We start from the raw sequence: 19,535 nt of genomic DNA on the forward strand, positions 1-19,535 counted from the left end.
TATATATATATATATATATATATATATATACACACACACACACACACACACACACACACACACACACATATATATATATATCTCCATCTGATGAAATTCTACATGCCTTAAGTTTCTTTAGGGCAAAGATCCACAATACTTTTCCTCTGGAACATCAATAATCCCCTTAGTTGTCCTCTGTTGTTCCCTACTCCGAGGGACCTACAAACTATACTTTCTAATCTATTAGCTATTCGTTTGGAACTTGTTTTCAGATCTGTGATACCCTGCCCTCCTCTTTCCCCATCCCCCAAACTGCATGGATTAGAGGCTGGTTACCGACCTGGACTGCTAGCATGAGGCAGTGGGCATCATCGTGGAAGGAGGTAGGTCACTGAGGGGCGCCCTTGAAGGAGACACTGCGGCTGCCCATTCCCTGCTTCTGGGCTGCCCTGAGGTTATCAAGTCCCCTATCTACCACATGCTTCTGCCACTCAGTGCCTTACCACAGGCCCAGAACAATGAGGCAAGGCAACCAGCGGACTCAAATCTGAAATCATGGGCCCAGATCAGCTTTTCCTCCTTCAAGTTGCCTTATCTGGGGTGACTAGCACAGAACCCACGCTCGTGTAGGCCTCCCTGCTTTGCCAGTTTGAAGTGTCATGGATTCCTTTCATCAACACTTGCCACCACCTCCCAGCGCAAACACAAATGGTGCCTAACGTTCTTTGATCTAAGCAATAAAAAGATAATATAACTCAAAAAATAACAAACTGTGCTTGACATGAACCAAAATGTCCACAATTTCCCATTAACAAACGGTGTTACCGCTATACAGTGACATTGTCATCAGCAACAAAAACAACTATTAATAGATACGACACAGACGAATCTCAAGATACTTAGATCAAGTGCAAACCAGACTACAAAAGAGCATCTATTGTACAATTTTAAGTTCATATGCTTAGAGGAACGTCAAGTTAATCAGGACAGATCAGTGATTTCCCAAGGAAAGCAGCAGCGGGCTGTTGAGAAGGGTGGTGGGGTAGAGACGGAAAGACACATTTATGGGAGATGACTATGCTTAATAACTGACTGTGGTTTTACTAAAATAGACATAAATCAGAACCTAGGATTGTCACTTTAAACAACATGTTTATTGTACATATGATACCTTAATAGAGTAATAAGAAAAAAAATCTTATGATTAAAAAACAGTAAGACAAATAGGGAAAAAAATCAAAGGTATGGACATCAATGTGTGGTTTTCTAACTACAGATTTCACTGTAGACGAACTGACAAGGACTCACCCTTCCTTCCTTTCTTTCAACACACAAATCAGGATTCTCAAGTCGTTCTCCTTGAGTCAGAGAACTCTCTTGGCCAGCACACATTAACAAGGGGTGGCTAGGATCTGCATGCACTCACTAGGACTGTGGAATCTTGGTTTGCTGCTGTGGGTCTCAGCTTTCCCAGAAGACAGAAGACAGGTTTCTGTAACCTGGACAGACGAGGAAGATGGTCACAGAGCCCTTGAGGACTTTCCGAAACGATAACTGAGCAGCTCCCAGGCTTCCCCATCACTGGTTAGAATTCTGCTTTTTCAGCGCTCAAGGGACCACCCGGCTCAAGGGGATTCTGATTTGTGTGTTTTCAAAAAGAAAAAAAAAGTCTCTGTCAGCCCTGCTACAGTGAAATCCATGGTTAGAAAGCCATACACTGATGTTCACACCCTTGATTAACTGGTCTGTATGATTTTTGTAATCATGATGTAAAAGTTTTCTTACTGCTTTATTACAGTATAGTACTGTGCAGTAAGAATCTTACAAGTGACAATCCTGGGTTCTGCTATGTGGCTATTACAGCTCTTTCCAACATTTTGGTATGGATTTCTTTACTCTGAATTTGTAAGGAATTTGCTATTCTTGACAGGGAGCAGAGCTAACACTAGTTATACAAAACTTCTTCCGATGACAAACTTAAGACAACTTAGGTTTTCAATGAATACATCCATCTTGAGGAACTAAACAGCACGTGGCTCAATTTAAAAAAAAAAAATCAAATTTAAATAAAACAAAACAAAACACCAAAGTTAGAAGACAAGAGTTAACAAAACTTAAAAATGAAAAGCTGAAAAGAACAGGGGTTATGCTAAATTTAATAAAGGTTTCTGAAAGCTAAGCTTATGTATGACTGACAGGACTTCAGTGCTTCAGCATGAGAGGACCACAGTGACAGAGAAGTCAGGAGGGCCAAGTGTTCCGGACATATAAAAGTCTGCTGTTCAGATTCCAAGGCAGCACAACCCAAAGGTTGCCATATGTCTGTATATCCCCAGTGTGTAGAGGGCAGTGACTAGTCTGTTTCTAACTCCTGAACTGGGGTTGATGCTGGCAGGGCTCCTTCTTGGTATGCCTAGCATCTCTGCTGTCTCACTAACTGGCCATCCTTGTTTACTGCCCTCTCTGTATACACTGGGACCCTTTCCCCTCAGGACTTCCCTCTTATGACTTTAGTTTTTTTGAATATACAAAGTACCTGATGTTCATGAGTCACATTTTTTTCCCCAGACAGGGTTTCTCTGTGTAGCCCTAGCTGTCCAGAGAAACTCACTCTGTACACCAGGCTGGCCCCAAACTCAGAAATCCACCTGCCTCTGCCTCCCAAGTGGTGGGATTAAAGGCGTGCGCCAACACTGCCCATCTATGAGTCACTTTTTAAAAGAAAAACAACATCATAAAAGCAATTATAGCATGACTCAGTTGACTTTGGATATGTGCTAAGAAGGGTAGAATTCTATAGATCTATATTTTATATCTCTAGGCATTGGCAGGCTGTATAATGTATGTGCGCACCTGTACGTATTCTGGTACAGAAAGATCAAGACTTAATGCTTTAATCCATTTTACTCTTGCTAATCCTTATCTTCAAATTCCTTTTATTTTCCACTAACAAAACCACGCCTATGCATCTCTCTGACCAGTTGCACTATAATTACAATGGTAAAGTTAAAGTGGGACCAAGTCCCAGTATTTTCTATAGGACTTTATGAAATTCTATTTATATACCTTGGTCTAGTCTCACTTAGCTATAGACAATGTGTGCTACAATACTGACTAGCCAAACAAGATCAGACTACTGGTACACTAGTGGCAGAACTGTTTGGGGATGACTGTTGTGTGAGGGAACTGGAGGGAGGCCTGCCCCATATGAAGGCATACCTGGTCCCATAAAACTCTTCCAAAGCCTGGCTGAGGATAGGCCCATGAAGGGAATATGCTACTGTTGGTTCCCTAAATGTTTACTGTTCTATCGGGGACCCAGTGTGGCACTCAGCCTGCAGCAGAGGGGCTCTTTGTCACAGAGGATGATGGTTAATGCAGGTTTCTATCTAGTGAAATGCTGAGAATGAATAGCTGTTAGTGTTGAACCCTACAAGAGTGTCTGTCTGTGATGTAAGCATGCACACACACATGTGCACACACACTCGCACACCTGTACATTTCAGAAAGAAACAATTTGAGCTAGAGAGTGCGAAGGAATTCCATAAAGCACTGCAATCATAAAAGCAGGCACAAGATTTGGTTGGCCCTTCAAAAGAGGTATCTCAGAGGTACCATTCCTTCCTGAGAAGCTACTGGTTGTTCATGGTTGCTAAAGGCTTTCTTTGATGGTGTAGCCACTGGCAGACTAATTAGGAAGAAGAGAATCAGAAGGAAAGGAAGTGGGAAACGGAGAGTAAAAAGGGAGTGGCATAAATACAATTACGATAAATTGGATCTTCATAAAATAATGTCCCAAAATAAAAGGTTTTAAATTAAAAAAAAAAACTTATTGAGCCCTTAAAAACTGTTCAAAAATATACATATAAAATTTGAAACAGCTAAACAAAAACAATAGCACGGTGTGCTAATTACTGAAAAATGGGTTCATTTCTAGCCCCCCCCCTCCCCCAGGTATTTTGAAAGGGATGATTTTTACAATGGTAAATTTACATAGTTACTTGATATTTGAAATGAACATGGTGTGTATGAAATGAGCATTCGGTAGACATGAGAAATGTGGTCTTTCTTGACCTGAAGGCGGGTGGAAGAATGACCACAGTACCATACTTTTAAACTTTAACAGATTGCATCCTTGTACTTCTTCTTGATGCCTGCAGTGACTAAGCACTAGGTCACATACTGAGAGTTCACTTTCAAAAGCCCTGCCCTCGAACAGTAGGACCTGTGACCCATTCCCATTCCAGCTCCACAAGCGTTCCCACCAACACAAGTAACTGCAAGAAAATGACAATTAAACTATAACCCATAATACTTGCTCCAAGTTATGACCTTGTGCACTATGCATTATACCAGTGGATTATATAGAGACCCAGGAAGCACATCTCAATATTAATTCAAATGAAAGGCTAAGATGGCATATGCTCCAAATGAAATTAGTTGTTTAAAAAACACATACTTTCCCCCAATGACTTGTACTTTCTCTTTTTAAATTTTTATTCATTCTTTGGGAGTTGAGCTTCATATGTATTTTCATTAAAAATATAAAGTTAAACTGCAATTATTTTTAGAATCAGAATAAAGTCTAATAAGGATGAATATACCACACTGTTTGCAAACGGAAATACTCCCCATATAGAAGCTAAATTCGACTGTCTTAATAACAGTCAATGAAAAGGAATCACTGGTCCACTAGTAAGACAGACTAGCCTGTGAAGCAACAGGCGCAGGGTTAAGAAGTTAGACAAAACAAGCTTTAGAAATTCTCCCAAGTTCCAAGCTTCTCTGTTATTGATACCTTAACAAAAGATACACAATGCCTAACTCTTAAACCAATACGCAGAAAGCCCTGATGGAGAATCTGCTGTCTACAAGTCATCATCTCTGCTGTTCCTCTATGAACACGTCTCCACGTTGTCTCTGCTACAGAAAGGGGATATAGAACCTAAGAAGTGTGTGACTTGGGCTGCAGAAACTACAGAGACTGGCTCTGTAGTTAAGAGGGCTTGCTGCTCTCCCAAAGGACCTGCGTTCTATTCCCAGTACCCGTATCAGGGGGCTCACAACTACAGTTCAAAGGGATCCAACAGCCCCATGAATCCCAACCCTGGTCTCCATGGCACCTGCATATATATGGAGCACATAAACTTATGCAAGAACACACACACACACATTTAAATAAATAAATAAATAATCTTATTTAACAAAACAAGAAGCATATAGGCAAGAATAGAGACATAGAGGAATTCAGACTGGCAAAGTAATGAAAACAATGACTAGAAAGATTGACCAGTTGCTGAGCTTTGAGTAAGAGGCATACTTAGACCAGGAGACCTCGAGTTTTCTCAGGTTAGAGGATACATGTATGAAGTCACAACAAAGGGAACAGGGCAACAGCCAGGCTATACTCTTGTCTCCAGTGGGCGGTCAGTGGTGCTCTGTATACAGCATGGCTCTCAGCTCCAGAAAACACCATTTGTTTGAAGCTATATGTGTGAATAACACCTTCTCTAAAAGTACAAAGTAGTGACCCTGGTGGGGAGCATACTAAGGCTGGCGGATGAGTCAGATGCTCCACTAAGGTGGTCTGAAATAAAGGCAAAACAATGAACACATCTGGATAGGTTCTATCCATATTCCCACATTACAGATGTGAAGAAATCCCAAGTGGAAAAATGCATCAACGGTACGTCTTAGATTTCTGTTCTTCCCCCTTCCTCACATCAAACCCTTAATGTTCCAACACACTTTAGAAAACACTGGGTTACTCATTTGATACAAGTCCTCCAGAACCTAGATATATATGATAAAAGGGGGGGGGACCCACTAACTGTTTTAGTGAAAAATATGACATCAGGTAAGATTGAAGAAAACAAACATCAACAACAAAAAAACAAAAACCTGATAAATCTCAGCACAAATAGGAAAGGTAAATCAAAGTACAGAAACTGAGCATTTGGAGAACATGATTATTTTAAAAGTTCTCACAAGAGACCGCTCTGGGTTAATAAATAGGGCAGATCTAGACTGCTAACAATACAATTATTGTAAAAGCTCCTTTTGAGGTAAATAGTCAAATCCTTTCTAGGATCTACTTTTCAGAAAGCATCCATTTCGTTCTTCAATTTATCAGGTCATACCAGTTCTCAGTGAAGAGAGCAATGTCACGTTTCACAGGGTAAGCAAGCAGAGCAAAGCAGTGGTCCAGTCAGAAGTCTGCTCCTTGTCTCTAGAGGCCCAGGTGACAGTAACATGCATGCAAAACCAGAATCCCCGATTGTTAGAAACCACAATGCTACAAGTTACTATCCTTACAAATAGCAAATAATGTCCTTACCAAAGAAGTAATTTAAAACATCATACATTATTTAGTTAACATTGTTTTGGAAAATTAAAGGACAACAGCTTTAAGAGAATATAGGGAAAAGTCTTCCCACTTTGCCAAAAATAATAAACTAGATTTCCATGAGCATTAGTAAATTATCCCCCACAATTCCTAACTGTTCCCTAAGGCTCAGCCAATAAGCCTAAGTCTTCAAAATATAAAAAAAAAAAAAAAAAAAAAAAAAAAAAGCTCAGTAGTCTTGAGATGGGCTTTGAAACGACTTTCATTTTAATGTATGTACAAACTGTTACGTTGATATATATGAAACAAAACAACTGCATTATAAGGCTGCTTTTGAACAGGAAGTGCATTCAAGGCAGTTATCTCATATGTAGTACACAACAGTTAAGGCTACACTAACAGCCACATCAAATGGACCTTACAGAACATTACCTAGCTACACAGATTATTAACGGGCAAGGGAGGCAAAGCTAACTTGTTTTGGTGTGCAGGTGGTAACTTATCAATATGGCATCATTAATATTCTTCTGAGATCATCAGCACTAACACGCTATTTTTAAAGTAGCTGTTTGCTAAATGAAATTTAAAAGGGTTACTATTTACCTACTAGTTTATGGCCATGTGTTAGAAAGATTTTTCCCTCTAACAAAGAGGGGGGGGAGGGAGAGAGGGAGGGAGGGAGGGAGGGAGGGAGAGAGAGAGAGAGAGAGAGAGAGAGAGAGAGAGAGAACAAATAGCATGAATTACTCTTAGGAGAAGAAGCCCATGTTCAATTCCTTTGAAGACAGTGGACGTTTGGCTACAGAACGAAGAACGAACACGTCTGAGAGTCCACAGTGCTTACCAAGTCACCACAGCCAGGCTTCTGAGAGACGGCTCAGCACACACAGAAGAGAGAGGAATATCCAACCCAACAGGTCAAACTTTTCTACAACAGTCAAAACCATTTAGGAACACAAATTGGACCATGTTCAAAATAAATCCAATGATTTCCTCCTGGATCATAAAAAGGGTTTTTAATAATGTTTACAATTTCATCCAGTTTATAAAGTCAGTAGCATTCTTTTTCAATATGCAGACTCGCAGGCCCCGCCCCGAATGTGCTGAATCAGAATTGCAGGGGTAAGGGGTAAGAGACCTGTGCTTAGAGCAACTACCCCAGGTAACTGCACTAACAGTAGAGAATTACCACTTTTGTGTGAGATTTATAACAACGTTTTGAATTTTATGAATTAAAAATCTCCTCACTGGGGAACTATTTAAATTTCTAAATTCCACTGCTTAACAAATTAACATTGGAGAAAATTTTAGGTAACATACCTATGGCAGCCAAACAAGTGCTTAATTACAGGAGTTGAAAAAAGGAACTTTTTCTGCCCTAGCATTAATTTTATTTTTAAATAAATTATTGCAAAAAAAAAAAAAACCCTCACTGAAAACAAGATTTAAAAAATTGCAAATTTTAACGATAGCATTTCATAAATGTTCGTGTCACTCCCTTGCTGTGAAGCAAATCAGGGTAGGTGTGAATTGCTGATATTACTCTGAGCATAAGCAATAATTAAACTACAAAGCAAAGCCTAAGCAAACTTGCTTTTATTATATTATGAAATTTACACTGATCAGAGCTGATCTGTCATTTACGTCCATAAGCTTAAACACATGTAGTGAAAGTCAGCGATGAGCAGAACCAAGGGGACCTCTGGACAACCTAGAGTCCAAGTCTGGCTGATGTATCTGCCAGCTATGTGACACTGGACCTAGATAGATCACCTTGACTACCAGGGGGAGAAAGGTACAACTGTCACCGGAACTTGCTTTGAAAAACGAAAAAACGACTTGTTATGAGAATCAAGCCACATGGTTATGTTAAAAGCTACCCTGAGGAATCGAGAGCATTTCTAAGTCACTGTTATAAAGTACTAAGAAGAGTACAACCTGAAAAGCTATTAATAGGTATTTGCTATACAACAGAGTATCAGGAGGAAAATAAAAATCCCATGCCACATACACAACCAGGGTCAAAATTTCAGATCCTGTTAAATATTGGGTAGGGCTGAGTATCTCCTATGATACGAATATTAAACATAAGAATTCAATTTAACACTCAAAAGGAGGGAACAGGTGGGTCTTTATGAGTTCAGGGCTAGCCTGGTCTACATAGTGAGTTCCAGCCCAGCCAGGGCTACATAGTAAGAATCTGACATTAAAAAAAATAATTAAAAAAAAAGATTCCATTCACTTACCTAATGTGTCTATTAATAACTCATTTCTAGTATGGTGATATTAACAAGAGATAGGCTGTGAGTTGTCAAAATGATCAGTTAAGTTTGTCCATCTATTTTCATTGGCAATTTTTATAACAAAAAATTTAATACAACGGTGTATTTGGTGTGTGTGCATAAGTACCATTTCTAAAAGCTAAGAAATTGTTACTTTTTTTTTTGAAAATGCTCCTTGTATATAATTTTCCTTGTAATGTTACCTCAGAGTTTGTAAATCTCCAAATAAGCTATCAATACCATCTTTCTATAAGACATTTACCAGAACATAATTTTCCATTCCAATTGATCAAGAAAATATTCTTACATGAGATGCAAAAACTCAAGCTTAAGTCTCTGCTTCCTGATCCTTATCCTGTTTCCCATATTAATTATAAAATTCTACAAGAGATGAAAATATCAGCTCAAACATCATATGTATAAACTAACAAGGAAAATTGTCAAATGTTTTTTGATCTTCAATATTATAAAAAGTTTTACTAAGTGACAAATCCTTTTAACACTCATTTCACATAAAAGACTGTTTCATTTAAAACGAACTTAAGAGGTTTCCCCAAGGAAATCAGTCAACTGAAACCCTAAATAAAGGATTTCATCAAAATACATTTAACAATGTATTAATTATTCTGCATGCATCAACTTAATGGCTTCAAATGTCCTTTAACCTAGGGCCATTTCCATGGCTTTAAGGAGACCTTATAGCAGTGAGGGTATAAATAATCTATCATCTCAAACGGATTTTTTGTTTAATTATAGCTTACTACTTATCTACAGCTCAACATCTAATGCTTTACAGTAGTCAGAAGAACTCAAATGTCGAATTAAAATTTAAATGCAGCTAGAACAGCAATAACAGCTTGTGGTCTGTAATTAAAACCCGTATTGGGTAACATCCATGTTAATTTACCCATTACTTAAAAGCTACATCTTTTTCTTTTGTGTTTTATGTCTGACAATAAGAAGTTATCTTCTGCCTAAAGAGATAGTGTACCTTAAAATTTGGATGTGAGAAGAGGGAGGACGGTGACGCAGAGAAAGCAGGGAAACCTCACCTGCTTAGCTGCCACTACAGCATCTCCCTCTCTCTCTTCCAAGCCTGAAAAAAATCCCATTTATTTTTAATATGAGATGCATCTGAGGGGAACCGTGTGCAGAAGCCACATTTTTCCAACATGGTTTCCATTCAACTTTGAGTCTTAAGTACTCCTGCTCGAAGTGCTCATTCGAGATTATTGTAAAGCATGGTATGATGTGCCCTCGGTGAGACCATGAGATTATCGTAAAGCATGGTATGATGTGCCCTCGGTGAGACCATGAAAGGCAGGTAAGTGCAAAACAGCTAATGAAAAAAAGTCACTATATCGTATTCAGGCCAGAAAAATAATTTAACTAAATTTTCTGTGTTTATTGTGGAACCTGTTCATAGCTCAGCAGTTAAAAAGTCCAAGAACTACCATGCTGGTAGGCACTGGAATTTGCTAGAATGGCTAAACAACGTTGACAACACTGCCGCACTACCTTCCTCCGTTGATCCAGACCATCAATATCCTCTTATTTTATTAACAACATGAGTCAAAATTTGTTCCTCCCCTCATCTCAGAATGCCGTGTAAGGTCTCAAGCTTCAACTAAAAACAAAACAGTTTCCCATACAGTGCTTGAAATTCCTCTCAAGATCTAGAAATTAGAGAATTCAGAAAAATGAAGACAAATTCCCCCTTACTTCTAAAGGGGTACGCCGGTGAGGATGACAGCATTATGAAGGCGTACTCTTAATTTTCATCACTTGATAGGGGTGGGAGGAGGGGGGGATAACAAAATTTTAGATCAAAGGTGGCGCTCTGTCCTCAGCTCACCCGAATGTGACTCACTTGTGCAGAGTATATGGTAGGAAATAACAGTTACTTTTCAAAGATCTTTGCAGTTACACCCAAGCCAAAATCGGGACAGAGAGCCACCCTTTATGACAGCAATTTAACTGTCTTATCCAAAGAGAGGTAGAAAGTAAAACATCTCCCTGAAAACATGGCTTAAAGGGCCCGGTTTCCTACACCAGCTTTCAAAAGCTCTCAACAAGAAAAAAAAAAAAAAATTCTATTTACTTCAAGTTCGAACTGACCAGGAAGGGGGAAAAAAAGGGAGGGGTGCTAAATGAAACATACAAGGACAAAAAGCAGACTCTCCCCCCTTCCAATCCCTCTTTTAATTCCCCCAATCCGCCTCTGCCACACACAAGGACAGGGAGCCTCCCTAGGGAAAGCTGGTGGCAGGAGAAGTGAAGGCTCTCCATTCACTCAAATGGGCCACTATCCAAAGGGATGCCCTATGAGCGCTTTGTACAAACCAGGTCCTTACAAGTACTTATTATTATAAAATACACCTACGCTGAGGCGCAAGAACCTTATTTTAAAGTAAGACTGTCCTCAGGTGGGGGAGGTGAAGCACAACAAAGCTTCCATGTTGAAAGGCAGACAGTCCAGACATGCATATACCTCCACACGTATGAAAGAAAATCCATATAACTAATTTATCAGGAACAGCAATCGATACCGACAGGAGTCATTAGATTATTAATAAACCCAGAAAAGTAGCATGCATAGCAGCCAACGGTGGCTGTCTGCGGCGCTCTAACCCCTAGGAAGGGTAAAAACCAGCCTACGGAGGAGGTTCGCGTCCTTACCAAGGTCCTGCAGACCCTCTTACCCACGCAGACCAGCCCCAGCTTCCCCTTGGGGGGTCCGACCACCGCAACAGCAAAAGCACTCCCAACGCTAGAGTCCCGCAGTAAACTGGTGACTGAAATGCGCACAGAGACCAACCTGGGCAGAGACCGAGGCGCAGACCCAGGCAGGGGTCGCTAACTAGCTAAGACACAAAATTCTTCTGCAAGATGATATAGAGAAGCCCCCGCCTCCTCCGCTCCCACCCCACCCCCGCAATAGGAATGCCACCCTCCTTCTTACTGACCCTTTCCGGGGACCGGAGGACAGAGCAGATTTTTCCCCTTTTTAAACTAAGTACATAAACATGAATCGGAAGCCACCGTGAACATCCTGGGGGAACCAGACTCAAGACCTGAAGAGAGCGTCCAGGAGGCTCTCCAACTCCCCGGGAGTCACCGTCCTGTCTGACACGCATCTATCACACCATCCTCTCCGGGGGGCCGACGACGAACCTTCACCTTGCACGGGCAGTACCTCCTGGGGGCCCAAGCCAGGGATTAAATGGGTGACCCTCCCGGGATGCAGGGAGAGGGAGTGCCGGGGCACCGCTGCCCTCAAGGTCACCACATGCCGGGGTGGGGGCGACCGGCGTTCACATAGGCTGTGGTGGCAGCAGGGGCAGCCCCGCGAAGTCGGAGAGCCCTCGGGTGTAAACGAGTAGCCACCGGGACGGCGACTCCGAGCCGGACCGGGCGCCGGGGCGCGCGGCGAGGAAGCCTTCTCACCTTTACGGTCTCCTAGCAGAAGCGAACCCCGGCGGCGCCGCCAACTTCGCGGAGACCCGCCGCGCTCCACCCCGCGCCCAGCTGTCAGGACCCCCGCCGCGCCCTGCGCGCCCCACCCGGCCTCCCCCGCAGGTGGCCGCCCCCGCCGCGGGCAGCCACCGGCCGCCACTCACCTCGCCCGCAGCGGGAACCATTTTTTTCCGAGGGGAAGAATCAAGGAAACCTAGGCGGGTGGGTCCGGGGGGGGGGTGGCGGCGAGGGGTCGCGGGACGTGCCCGCAGCCGGCTCGCTGGGATCGGGGCGCCACGCGGAGGTGCGGCTGCACCTCGGGAAAGAGGCGGCGGCGGCGGCAGCGGCGGAGCCCAGAGACTCGGCGTCCACCAGCCGGGGCTCCCTACTCACGCTGCACCGCGAGGAGGCGGCGGCGGAGGAGGAGGAGGCGGCGCCCGGCCGGCCCCCGCCCAGAGCCCGGCGTCCGCCGAGTGGCCGCTCGCGTCCCCGCAGGACCCGCCTCCTCCGCTCCGCAAAGCCGCGCTCAGGGCGCGCCGCGCTCGGCACAGCAGCTCAACCGGCCCCGCGCCGGCGTCCGCAGCAGCAGCAGCAACAGCAGCGGCGGCAGCAGAAGCAACGGGCGGGGTGCAACCCGGGGCGGGGTCCGGGGACACCGGTTCACAGACGGCGGGGCTCAGGGGGCTACGGCCAGCTCCGGGGCAGGGGCCCGTGTGCACCGGGTGACCCGCGGGACCGCCCGAGCAGGCAAGGGGTGGTGGGGGGGAGGAGGAAGGCGCTCACCCGTTCCGGTCCGACGCTCCCTTCTTCTCCACACCTCCACGCCTCCCGCTCCACGCTGGCAGCGCAGCTGCTCCCGCTGCCTCTGCCACCGCTGCCGATGCTCGCGCGGCCGCCGCTGCCGCCTTGGCTGGGCGCGGTCACGTGACGCGGCCCGCGGGGAGCCTGAGGGCGGGCGGGCGGGCGGACGGGCGCGCGCGCGCGCACGAGCGGAGGTAGCGCGGCTCGGACCGGGACTGGCGCTTCCCGGAGAGGGCGTTTAAGGGGAGGCTCCGGAGAGCGCGCCCCCGCCTGGCGAGCGCGCGCCCGGGGTGGGGGGGTGAGGCGGCGGGGGATCAGAACTCGCGGCGCGCGGTGAGGAAAGGGTGGCCTGGCGTGCGGGGCGGGCGACTCGCGCCTCCGCGCGTCCCTCCCTCCCTCCCTTCTCTTCCTTCCCTGCGCGCCGGGCTCCCGGCTGCCCCCGCCCCCTCCTGCGCTGTCGCCCCCGCCCTTCCCCTCCGGCGGCGCCTTCCGATTGGCCGTCGGGGCTCTGACGTCTGTGTTTCCATGACGTGTCGGGGCCGGGGAGGGCCGCGGGAGGGGGCGGCGGGGGAGGAGGGGGCGGCGACTCGGTCCCTCACCGCCGGTGCCTGGGCGCGCGCGGCCGGGTGGCTCCGACCACGCGAGGAAGCCGGAGAGCGACGGGTGCCGCCGGCCGCAGCGGGACGCCCTTGACTTGGGGTCCCGCTCGAGTCGCCCCCGGGTGGAGGCGAGGCCGGGTCACCGGACGAGAGAGCGGCTCGGGGCGCCCGCTCCCTAGCGGACCTGTCTCCCGTCCCGGACGGTGACGCACTCTCCCAACTGCCAAAGTGTCTTCCCTTTTGGGAAGAGAGCCCACTCGCCCTGTAGGCGCGCTGGCCCGGCCACAGACACCGGGGATCCCCGCTGCAGCGCCCAAACCGTGTCCTCTAGCCGGTGCAAGCAGGCCTCGCAAGGTCCGCGCTTCAAATCCTCGCGTTTCTCTTTTGGGTTTGCTGCTGCTGGGCTGCTTTTTTTTTTCCTACCTGTGGTGAGCTAGTGGGTCTTTAATTCATAATACTTAAATCCTACCCTCATCTTTCCTGAGGAGAAAGAAACGAGACGTAAAAATAAATAAATAAATAAAATAAAATAAAAAAAATCATGCAGAGTACCGTGCAGTATTTAGATGGTAAAAGGTAGCCGACTCTGGTCCAACCTCTCGAACATGTTGCAGTTCAAAAGAAAACCGCTCGTCGTTGAGTCTACTTTAAAAAGGGATCTTCTTGGCTGTATCCACACATTTAAAGATGTGTATCCTGTCCCATCCTTCTGTAATCTCTGCTTGAACTAAAGGTCCCCCCTCCCCCGAACAATTTAGATCTTATCCGTGTTACTTTCAGTCTCACTTAGTTTGAGAAACAAACCATAAAGTGATCTGTAGTGGGGTTTTTTTTCAACCCTGAAATAGAAGAATTGGTAGTTTCATGGTCTTCTTACAAGCACCCGGGTAGGGGAAGTGCTGCATTATGTATGTTCCCTGTATGGGAGCATTTGTTTTAAAATAATATAAAGGCTTGAAAAGAAAATACTTGGTTTAAAAGCAAATTTTCCATGATAAAAACTGCTGAAAATAATTTTTCCATTTATATCTTCCACCAGGGTAGACATTACCAACCTTTGAGCTGTGCCCTTGACATGTAAAACTACACACACACACACACACACACACACACACAGAGAGAGAGAGAGAGAGAGAGAGAGAGAGAGAGAGAGAGAGAGAGAGAGAGAGAGAGAGAGAGAGAGAGAGAGAGAGAGAGAGAGAGAATTGGTTGATGTGATACAGTAAATAGCCCTTCCTGACACTATTTCAAATCTACCATTAGAAAACCAAATTAATTAAATTTCACTTAGGTAATTTCCAGTATTTTCTTACCCCGAAGTATCTTTCAGAATAACTCAGACACATTTATGAACTCTTGGCTACTTCCCAGCTTTTCTCCAAGGAAGTCCCCATAGAAAATTGAATTATGCATTCTATTTTAATCAAGAATTTGACATTAAAGTATTAAGTGAATCATTGCATGCTACACCAGCAAAACCCATAATAGACTAAACTAGAATCTGTTCACTTCGTGGGTTTGCTGCGATTCTAACTCATAAGATGCATGTTCTTAAAGTATACGTTCTTGAAAAATCACTGAGACTCCTTACTATAGAACAAGATTGCAATGAAATTTTTATTGGCATCCAAAGATATACCCACAAGTGAAAACATGCATGTCCCAAAACATAGTGGTATGCACTTCATGTGAGTTGCATATATGATAAACTCGTTCTCACATAGCCAGCATAATTGTACTGTATATTTGATTTGTGTGTTTTTATGCTTCAGATACAAAATTAAAGCTGAAACCAATATAGAAGTGACTGAGCATTAAGAAGTTCAATTTTTTTCCCCTCCTGCAGGGCTTCATCCTGAAACCTCCCCAAATGACATACTTTTCAATGTAAAAATGCTGAGTTGCTTAATTAGGGTTTCTTGTTTTCCTCTGGTGCAAGAGATGAGACTGAAGCCTCACAGTGACCAGCAGGCCCCCTGGTCCTGGGCTAGCGCTCACCCTTCAGCACCTTTCCTTATAAAATACGGAGCTGCCTGAAGTCAGAAGTGCCCCTGTGTATTATATGAGCATATCATCTTCATCTTGGACTTAATTTATCCCATGGATTTAATTGATCTGGAGATATAGTAGTATACATTAAAAGCAACACAAGACAATTTTATATTAAATAATAGGGTAGTTTTGTAAATGTGTTTTCAGTTACAGAAATGACTGTTTTGGATGTTATATTGGTGATTTTAATAGGTGCAGTTCTTTCCTTCCTTTTAATGGTATAATTGTATTGACATCTCTCTGGTCAATTGATTAGTTCAAGCTGTTTAACTCAAGCAGAAAGTTCTCAATGTAACTAAATGTGAAGAGAAACATTAGGCTCTTTATTCTCTTCAGGATCTCAAGGTAACATGATTTCATAGTTCCATAATCCCAGCACTCAGGAGGCAAAGACCAGGAGGAGGATAGATAATTCCAGGTCAGTCTGTAATACATATGAAGACCCTGCCTTTAAAAGAACAGGGTGTGGGGGTGGCTGGGGAGATAGCTCAGTGGACTGGGGTTCAATTTCCAGCAGCTCACAACTAAGTATAACTCCAGGATCTAACACCCTCACACAGATGTATAAGCAGGCAAAACTCCACGGTACATAAAAGAAAAATAGATTATTTTTAAAAGCATCATATGTGTTAAGCATTGGAGCAAGATGAATATGCCAACAGTAGTATGTTTTTATAACAAGATGCATTCCCTAAATGGACTTTTCTATGTGAATATGATGCAGTCCTGATTATAAGACAAGAGGACTGAGGAGTGGAGAGAGGGAGGAGGTGGAGGGATATCAAATGCTTCTGGAAGCATAGTGTAGTGGCTATTCCTGGTTGTCAACTTGACTATATTTGAAATGAACTACAATCCAGAATTGGAAGGCTCACCAGTGAACCTAATCTGGAGACTGGGAGATAGAAGTTTCTGATCTGGATCTTGGTATGGAGATCTTGAGACACAGTGGTGATTGAATCCAGAAGATTAAGGCAGGGAGATCTCCGAGTCCAAGATCATCTGGGATTAAAGGTGTGGTGGCACACACCTTTAATCTGGGCTACACCTTCTGCTGGGGACCATATAAGGACATTGGAAGAAGGGAGTCTGGCTCTCGCTCTTTCGCCTTCTTGCCGTGTGGGACTCAGCAACTGCTAGATCCTTGGACTTCCATTCACAGCTGAACCATTGTTGGGATTTGGACTGCAGACTGTAAGTCATCAATAAATTCCTTTACTATATAGAGACTATCTGTAAGTTCTGTGACTCTAGAGAACCCTGACTAATACACATAGTATATATGTTCTCACATTTCCATTAGCCTGGGCATAGATAGACAGACAGACAGATAGCTAAACATTACTTAGCTGAAAACACACACACACACACACACACACAAGTTACCTATTAGTAACAAATCAGTTCCATTTGCTGGGTTAAATTACAAGTAAGCCTAAAACAAGAGTCTTTGAGTCACATAACATTACATTTTTATATCTGAAAAACACAGTGGATGCTATTTTATAGGAGTGGGCATATAGTATTGACCCCCATTTCTAAAGTCCAACAAACAGACGATACCTAAATGCTGCGGAAGGTCTCCCGTGGGAGATTTAGATCTCTCTTGCACCATAAAAGACACATAATTTAATAGAGAAGACATATACAGTAAAAATTCTCAGGTTATCTGAGAATTAACAATTTTACCACAATCGTTTCCCTCGCCATTATTATTCAGGCCCCACTTCCCTTAATTAGAACTCACTGCTTTTCACATCACTAATGATGAATTGTGATGCATCATAAGGTTATAAAACTTGGGTGAAATAGTTACATAAAGTTTCAGTACAGTTTTCGTTTCTTGCTTTTCTGTTGTTTTCTTTGGTTTTGGAAAGGTTCTGGTTCCAAGGCTAGCCTGCAGTTTATATGTAGCCCAAGCTGACTTTGAAGTTCCACTTCTCTTTTCATCTTTCTCTCAGTGTCAGATGTGTACCACTGTTCTTCTCATCTGAAAAACAGTGTTTGGTGTGTAGTGTATGCTCAAGAAATGTCCTTATTCAGAAATACTCATTCTTTACGTTTTATCACAGAGTAAACGTTACTACAAAAATGCACATTTGATTTGTTTAGTTAGACAGATAAAAATAGAACAAACACAATGACTTGCTTGTGAGAAAGACACTATTTGTGATTATCTTAAAAGCACAGCACATTTAACTACAGGTCACCCCTTTATTTCACTGATAGACTCTAAGCCTTCTCCAGCAAAGAATACCTTAGATTTTCTAGATGAGATATGATTTTGGCTACCTTTAGCCAAAAAAAACGTGGACTACTAACAGTGGCTTTTATGAATACAGGTTATGGAAAACACAAAGGAGGAAATACACAGGGAGAGCCATTTACCCTCCTGCTTTCATCCCACAGTCCGTGGTCTTCACTGCTCTATCAGTGGCTCTCAGCCTTCCTATGGCTGTGGTGAAGCCCAGCCATAATATGATTTTGTTGCTGCTTTTGTAACTGAAGTTTGCTGATTGTGAATCATAATGCAAGTATCTGATAGGCAAGCTCTTTGATAGGAGGACCTCAAAAGGGTTATGACCCATAAGTTGAGAACCTCTGCTTTAAACCGTCTTGAAGCACAACATCGTAGCGGGAAGTCTATGCTAGAGCAAAGCTGTTTGCTTCCTGGTGGAAGGAAGACAAGAGAGAGGAAGGCAGGCCAGGAACCAAGATCCACCCTTCAGAGATGCTCTGCTTCCCTGCTGCCTTTCTCCCTCTGCGTAGGCCTGACTTTATTATAGCCCAGCCCTGTGCAGACACAGTAATGCACTTATTCACTGATGACCTTAGAGCGTTCACGATCTAGTCACCCTTGAGTACACTTGTGGGACCAAGCCTCCAGCACAAGAGCCTTTGGAAATCCTGCACGTTGTAGCCCCACTTGAGAAGTTCAGAGTACGGCTAGAGAGACGGCTCAGTGGTGAAGAGCACTGACTGCTCTTCCAGAGGTCCTGAGTTCAAGTCCCAGCAACCACATGGTGGCTCACAACCATCTGTAATGGGATCTGATATCTCCTTCTGATGCCTGAAGACAGCAACAGTGTACTCATATACACTGAGTATATACATATATGCATATGAAATAAATAAAATAAATCTTAAAAAAAAAAAGAAGTTTAGAGTAGGTGGTGCTATGTTGCAGCAGCTGAACATGGACATCCAGAATGCAGGTCCATAGCTTTCTCCCCTACCATCTCTGATACAATCTATCATGAGGAAAATCAGCAGAATTTCACCATATTGATGTTTGATTCTATAGTTGTTTTATTCTGTTAGCTTATTTTTCATGTAATTTTTAAAATGGTTTTGATTTTGTTCTTGTTTTGCCTCCTCTGTACATCTCCTTTCAAGAAGAGCCATAGTAAAGGATTACCTTGGTAAGCAATACAGATTTCTGGGCCAGAATTTCTTATTGAATCTCTCCAAAGTAGACAGTCCCTTTAGGTGATTCTTGTGTGGAATGCTCTTTTCTTTGTGTGTGTGTGTGTGTGTGTGTGTGTGTGTGTGTGTGTGTGTGCGCGCGCATGTGTGTGAGATTTCACATATACCTGAATGTGGAGGCCAGAGGAAAATCTCTGTTGTCTGTCTTCAAAGGGCTATCCACTTTGGTTTTTTGAGACAGGCTCTCTCAATGGCCTAGAGTATGCCCATGAGGCTATATTGACTGGCCATCAAGCCCCAGATACCTGTCAGTTCCTTCCCAGGGCTGGTATTGCAAATACATATACCACCATGTTCAGGGTTTTTCCATGTTCATTTTGCCTAGTTCTAATAGTAAATTCTTGCTCTTTAGCATTGTTCTATCATGATAACACTGTATGCCTACTCCATGACTTCAGTCTGTTGATGACAAGTTAATGCTGTTTTCTTTACAAAGTATTTACTGAGCCTGACCTGAAGTCACTAAGGCAGGAAAACAAGAAATCTTCTATTTAAAAGGCATTAGTATCAAGGTGATAGCTCATCTAGTCA

General features: G+C 43.8%; 1 protein-coding gene across 8 annotated transcripts in view; it reads right to left on the bottom strand.

Moving 5' to 3' along the window:
- Positions 1-14,041, bottom strand: part of Atp2b1 (ATPase plasma membrane Ca2+ transporting 1) — a 111,895-nt gene extending 97,854 nt beyond the window's left edge. For 3 of the 8 annotated variants that reach the window (XM_021205472.2, XM_029542230.1, XM_029542236.1), the window contains exon 1: positions 12,231-12,459. The gene's annotated coding sequence lies outside the window, so the exon portion shown is untranslated. Of the gene's footprint in view, positions 1-12,230; positions 12,460-12,849; positions 12,997-14,018 lie in introns of those variants that run through there. The other 5 variants (XM_029542233.1, XM_029542237.1, XM_029542234.1 and 2 more) reach the window with 3 other exon arrangements.
- Between the last annotated feature and the right edge of the window lie 5,494 nt (positions 14,042-19,535).

The sequence above is a fragment of the Mus pahari genome, chromosome 9 (assembly GCF_900095145.1).
Source record: "Mus pahari chromosome 9, PAHARI_EIJ_v1.1, whole genome shotgun sequence".
NCBI lineage: Eukaryota > Metazoa > Chordata > Mammalia > Rodentia > Muridae > Mus > Mus pahari.